Genomic DNA, 7,288 nt, shown 5'->3' with positions numbered 1-7,288 from the left:
TTTTTTTTTTTTTTTTTTGAGTCAGAGTTTTGCTCTGTCACCCAGGCTGGAGTGCAGTGGCGCAATCTCGGCTCACTGCAACCTCCACCTCCCAGGTTCAAGGGATTCTTGTGCCTCAGCCTCCCAGGTAGCTGGGATTACAGGCATGTGCTTCCATGGCCGGCTAATTTTTTGTATTTTTAGTAGAGATGGGGTTTCACCATGTTTGCCAGGTTAGTCTCGAACTCCTCAGCTCAGGTGATCTGCCTGCCTCAGCCTCCCAAAGTGCTGGGATTACAGGTGTGAGCCACTGTGTCTGGCTGGAATATAGATTTTAAAGCATTGTTTTCAATCACTGCAACTAAAAATAAAAAAACAAAAAACTGAAGCCAGATGGCCTATCAACTAAGTAACACTCAGTGCAGGAAATAAGCAAATCTGCAGCTGTCCTTGCCTATAAAAGATTAAATACCTTTCTGGGTACATGGTATGCACACAATAAATACTTGTTGATTGATCTGTTGCAAGATGTTTTGAAGAGTTCATGCAACCAGTTTAGTGTGAAATTAGAGTTTTATATGAATGTACAACTGAAGACCAAGGTGTCAAAATGGGGAGAATTAGGAGAAAGCTAGGGTGTGAAGTCAGGAAAAGAACAAAAAATCATACACAGCACTATAACAGGTTAGGTTATTATTGTGAACCCTGAAAAATCCAAGACAGGTCTCAGTTAACTTTATTTTGCCAAGGTTGAGAATGCACACACGTGACACAGCCTCAGGAGGTCCTGACCACATGTGCCCAAGGTGGTCAGAGCACAGTTTGATTTTACACATTTTAGGGAGACATGAGATATCAGTCAACAGATGTAAGATGAACATTGGTTCTGTCTGTAAAAGACAGGACAACTCAAAGCAGGGAGGGAGCTTCCAGGTCATAGGTAGGTAAGAGACAAATGGTTGCATTCTTTTGAGTTTCTCTCCCCTCCCTCCCTCCCTCCCTCCCTCCCTTCCTTTCTTCTTTCTTTCTTCCTTCTTTCTTTCTTTTCTTTCTCCCCTTCCTTCCTTCCTTCCTTCCTTCCTTCCTTCCTTCCTTCCTTCGTCTCTCTCTTTCTTTTTTTTGACAGAGTGTCACACTGTTACCCAGTCTGAAGTGCAGTGGCGCAATCTTGGCTCACTGCAACCTCTGCCTCCCAGGTTCAAACAATTCTCCTGCCTCAGCCTCCCGAGTAGCTGGGATGACAGGTGCATGCCATCATGCCATCTAATTTTTGTATTTTTAGTAGAGATGGGGTTTCGCCATGTTGGCCAGGCTGGTCTTGAACTCCTGACTTCAAGTGATCTGCCTCCCTTAGACTCTCAAAGTGCTGGGATTATAGGTGTGAGCCACTGCACCCAGCCCTTTTGAGTTTCTGATGAGTCTTTCCAAAGGAGTCAATCAGATACGCATTTATCTCAGTGAGCAGAGGGGTGACTTCAAATAGAATGGGAGGCAGGTTTGCCCTAAGTAGCTCTCATCTTGACTTTTCACTTTAGCTTAGTGATTTTGAGGCCCCAAGATTTATTTTCCTTTTACAAAGGATTTCCATGAGTATTCCTCTCGCTTCCTCCCACTTCCTCCTGTAGAATCCATTTCTCTAATCATTTCCATGCCCTTCCCAACATGCATCAACACCTTCAAGGCCATATTAGAAGGAAGCAGGGAGAGAAGTCCAGTCCCTTTTGGCAGTTAGCTGAAAAACAGGCTGCTTGTCTACTTAATGAGCATGGGAGATGGGAATCTGAGGACAGAGATAATCATTTTGTTACAAAAATGCTCCAAGCGAGAGCCACTATAAGGTCATGGAGACAAGGATATAGGTTGGCCCAAGGCTGCAGGCACAAGAGACCCAGAGGACAGAGGTGAAAGTTGGTCCCACGCTACGCATTTTCATTAGAATCGAAATGAAGGCAAGGTTAGGCATCCACGGAAAGACCGCTTCATTCCAGAACCCCAAGGATGGACAGGGGGCCCACTGTTCACTTCAGTATCTCCTCAGTTCTCTAGTGGGTAATTGTGAGGAGATGGGACCAAGGTTAAGAGTACACGGTAAGACTGGTTCATTCCAGAACCCGAAGGATGAATAGGTGACACTATTCAGGATAACAGGAAAATAAGAGGGGACATCTTCTTTTTCCTTTTTTCCTCCTCTGTTCTCTCTTTGCAGGTGGGTAGTCACATCTCCATATCACAGGACATGCCTCTCAGATGCATTCCCAAAAACCAGGAAAAGTTTGATTCCCCAAACCTTAAAATTAAAAAAAAAAACAACTAATTTTCCTTTGGAATACTGTTTGGCCTAAAAATAGACTGGGAGAAAATTACAAAAGTCAGCCTTAGAACTCCATGCCCTTATGCAGGAAATCTTCAAGTTTACCTCCGCAGTTTTTATAAACATGTCCAACAAGGAGGACAGGGCTACAAAGAGGAGGGACCAGAGGTAGACTCAACTATTGGCTGCTTCACAAGCTCTCCAGCCCCCTCCAGGCTGCCCTCAGAATACCCTCCCAGGTCACTGCCATTGGTGCAGGAAGCCAGGCACTAGAAGGCAAACTGCCCCAATGGGGTAAATGGGAAAAAATACCCACATGGCTTGCCCCCTCTGCTACAAGCTCGGGCACTGGAAACAGGACTGCCCTGAGGGCCAAACAGTCCCTGGGGCAGAATCCCAACCCCTAATGACCTTGAGCTGAAGGGGCTCTCTGCTCTGGCTGACTTCCAAATCAGATATCACCATCAAAAAAAGAAAGCCAAGGGAAACTCTGGAGGCAGCAAGTAAAATGATAAATTTCTCTTTTGGGTTCAAGAGCTGCCTACGGCCAGGTGTGGTGGCTCACGCCTGTAATCCCAGCACTTTGGGAGGTCGAGGTGGGCAGATCACCTGAGATCAGGAGTTCAACAACAGCCTGACCAACATGGCGAAACCCCGTCTCTACTAAAAATACAAAAATTAGTTGGGCATAGTGGCACGTGCCTGAAATCCCAGCTACTCTGGAGGCTGAGACCGGAGAACCACTTGAACTTGGGAGGCAGAGGTTTGATGAGCTGAGATTGCACTATTGCACTCCAGCCTGGGCAATAAGAGTGAAACTCTATCTCAGAAAAAAAAAAAAAGCTGCTTACTCTGTGTGCTAATCTTCTCTGAGCAACTCTCCTCCAAATCCTTTTGGGTAATGGGGGCAAATGGTGCCCTTTCCCTCCAAAAGAAAAGATTCACACCCCTTTGGGTCAAGATGGTGCCTGCTTAATATTTACCTGACCTCTAAATTCATGTTTCCTTCTAATAGCCCTATTACTCCTGGGAAAGCTACCTAAATCTTTAACCAATAATTTCAACCTAGATAGTTCTACTTCAGAAGTTTGGAAATAGCCCACACTTACTCAGACAAGTTCTAGAAAAAAAAAAAAAAATCTAATCGAGCAATCTCTTGAGCAGGGGATAACTTCTACTGTATATAGATAACCTCCTTATCTGCTCCCCTTCACAACAGAAATTGCACAGCAACATGTAGTGAAACCATAACCTCCCAACAGAAGGAAATTACTATTTTTTTTTTTTTTGAGAGAGAGTCTCGCTCTGTCACCTAGGCTAGAGTGCAGTGGCACAATCTCGGCTTACTGCAGCGTCCACTTCCTGAGTTCAAGCAATTCTCCTGCTTCAGCTTTCCAAGTAGTAGGGATCACAAGCATGCGCCAACATGCCCAGCTAATTTTTGTATTTTTAGTAGAGACGGGGTTTCACCATGTTGGCCAGGCTGGGTCTCAAACTCCTGACCTCAAGTGATCTGCCCACCTTGGCCTCCCAAAGCGCTGGGATTACAGTCGTGAGCCACTGCACCTGGTCAGAAAATAACTCTTGTCTACTTTAAAGGTTATAAAGGTAAAGGTATTTTTGGTAAGGAACGTTATAAAGATATTTTGTGTGAGAGAGGATCTTGTATGATGCATTCTTGTCCTAAAGTAAAATGACTAGTTGTTTAAATGGGGGAGATGTTTGGGATACGTCAGAGGGTCCAGGCATGTCATGGATGGTCTATGTAAGTTGTGAGATTTGTAAAAGGGAATTTATTTAAAATGTAGTTTTAAAGGGCATTAGGCCTGCTAATGCTTCATAAACTGCTACTATGACTCTTAACTGTGCAACTTGCCTGCTTTAAAGCTAGGTAAGGCCTGGGGACATACAGAATTAGCCATGCCCCCTAGCTATGCTGCAAAGAGTCAGACCTTATCTGCACTTCTGTCTAGCGTCCTAGGCTCCACATCTGGTACCTACCAGGTTTTTAATCAAAAGTAAAAGTGGCTAAGCATTAACAATGTAACATGTACTTGAGAGTATTGCAAAAACAATTTTACATGTAAGATGTGTAGGGAAAGTAGAATGTATTTTGGTAAAAGAGTATACGAAGGCATGGGAATGTGGATTTTTTGCCTAGTTTAGAAGGCTAAATGATTGTTTTAAGTTAGATAGAAAAAAGCTGAAGGTTTAAGCAAGTTGTGGAAGGTTTGTGAAAGATTAATCTTGTAAAAGAAATCGTGTGTAAACATATTGGCTAAAAGTAAAGAGGTATTATTCAGTTTATCTGTAAATTAAACATTTGGATAAAAGCACAACAGAGTTTTATGAGAACATCGATCTGGTCTTAAACAAAAAAACTAAAATTTATAAAATGTTTACGAGAATCTTACTTCATGGTCAAACTGATTAAGATTGGATAGATTTGTCTATTAAGAACTGGGTTTGACATCAATAGTATTATACACTGATGCAAAGTAGGTCTCTGTTTCTTGTAATCAAGCCATTCTAAATTGAAACAACTACTTACAAAGTGTTCCTATAAGCTCAGTGGGACATGTCAATCAAATAAAACATGATAATGATCTTAAATGAACCAACAATAGTGTTGCAGAAATAAAATACAAATACAAGAAAGATGGCCAGGCACAGTGGCTCATGCCTGTAATCCCAGCACATTGAGGGGTCGAGGCAGGAGGATCCTTTCAGGCCAGGAGTTCCAGACTAGCCATGGCAACATAGCAAGACCCTGTCTTTACAAAATTAAAACTTAAAAAATTAGCCAGGCATGGTAGTGCATGCCCGTAGTCCTGGCTACTCTGGAGGCTGAGGAGGGAGGACAGCTTGAGCCCAGGTATGCAAAGCTGCAGTGAGCCATGACCACACCATTGTACTACAGCCTGGCTGACAGAATGAGGCCCCATCTCAAAAAAAAAAAGGAATGAAAGAAATAAGAGGAGACTAGAAGCAAAGAGTTCATTATAAAAGTTATTAAGATAATTCATAGGAGGGGGTTAAAAGTCTGAATTGTGGCAGTGGAAATGGAAAAGAAAGGAATGAGAAGAGACGTTAACAGGAAAGAAGTTATGAAATTTTGGTTAAATAATGGTCTCTAATGATTACCATGAGTGCCTGAAACTCAATGTTTACTGGTTATCTGACAGTCTAAAATTCTAGTTCACATCAATGACAGAAATAAAGGGTGAACAAGATCATGAGTTGAAAAAGTAGAGGAAACCCCAGACATTGCATGGTTTTAGGCTTTAGCCCTACCACTCTCGCGAGCCTCCCGTCTAGGAGAGCCATTAGTGTCTCAGGATGTCATATAATTGAACTCATACTGTATGTAGCCTTTACAGATTGGCTTATTTTACTTAGAAACATGAATCAAAGTTTTTTCCATGTCTTTTTACAGCTTAATACCTTCTTTCTTTTTAGTTTTGAGTAATATACTATTATCTAGATATAACAGTTTATTTTTCCATTCACTTACTGAAGAACATTTCTGTTGCTTCCAAGTTTTGGCAATTATGAATAAAGCTGCTATAAACATCCATCTGCAGGTTTTATGTGGATAGGAGTTTTCAATTCCTGTGGGTAAATACTAATAAGCATGAATACTGGATTGTATAGTAAGAGTATGTTTAATTTTGTAAGAAACTGCCAAATTGTCTTCCAAAATGGTTGTACCATTTTGTGTTTCCACCAGCAATTAATAAGAGCTCCTGTTGCCCCACATCCTCACCAACATTTGGTGTTGCCAGTGTTTCTTACAACATCCTTGTAAAAGCAACTAGCAAAGTTTTGCTGTGGGTTTTTTTTTTTTTTTTTTTTCCCATAGGGTCTTGCTCTGTCACCCAGGTTGCACCACAGGTGCATGCCACCGTGACTATTTTTTTTCTTTTTTCTCTTTCTCTTTCTTTTTCTTTTCTTTCTTTCTTTTTTTTTTTTTTGAGACAGTCTCACTCTGTCACCCAGGCTGGAGTGCAATGGTGTGATCTTGCTCACTGCAACCTCTGCCTCCCAAATTCAAGTGATTCTCCTGCCTCAGCCTCCCGAGTAGCTGGGATTACTGATAATTTTGTATTTCTAGGAGAGAGGGGGTTTCACCATGTTGGCCAGGCTGGTCTTGAATGCCTGACCTGACAAGATCCACCCGCCTGAGCCTCCCAAAGTGTTGGGATTACAGGTGTGAGCCACCGTGCCCAGTGTATTATTATTATTATTATTTTGGTAAATAAAACGGGGTCTTATTTTGTTGCCTATTGCCCAGGCTGGTCTTCAACTCCTGGGCTCAAGTGATCCTCCCACGTCATCCTGCCAAAGTGCTGGGATTACAACCATGAGCCACTGCATCTGGCTGCTGTTTTAACCTAAGAAGTGAAGAAATTCTTTACCTAAGGAAATCCTAAAACCACTCACTAAGTAGTAGAATTAAAATGGGATAACGCACCAAGCTTGATCAGTCAGTAATAAAGCTATAGGGCCCATGATCTGGCAGTGATACCGCAATTCCAGTTTATAGTAAAGATCAGAAAGAATAGATGACCTTATGAAACTATAAGTTTGTATCACAGGTTTAGCAATTAATAATTAATAAAGTATACACTTCCCCTCCAGTTTGCAATGGACTCCCCAGCAGGTGGCAGTAGATTGCAAGTGGGCCTTGAAATTGCCTGAGATTTTCATTTCTGGCCTTGTACTAATAAAACATTTGCCTGGCATCTAAATGTTCTTTTCTTTTTCTCTCTCTCTCTTTTTTTTTTTTTTTTTAAGACGAAGTCTCCCTCTCTTGCCCAGGCTGGAGTGCAGTGATGAGATCATAGTTCACTGCAGCTTAAGTAATCCTACCCGCTCAGCATCCTAAGTAGCTGGGACCATAGGTGTGCACCACTGCACTTGGCTAATTTTTTTTTTTTTTTGGAGAAATGAGGTCTCGCTATAAAGTTTCAACATGACTTTTGAAAGCCTCATTCC

This window comes from Rhinopithecus bieti, unplaced genomic scaffold (assembly GCF_001698545.2).
Source record: "Rhinopithecus bieti isolate Rb0 unplaced genomic scaffold, ASM169854v2 scaffold_62832, whole genome shotgun sequence".
Classification (NCBI taxonomy): Eukaryota; Metazoa; Chordata; class Mammalia; order Primates; family Cercopithecidae; genus Rhinopithecus; species Rhinopithecus bieti.
The sequence above is the reverse complement of the archived record's forward strand: the minus strand, read 5'-3'. Positions refer to the sequence as shown.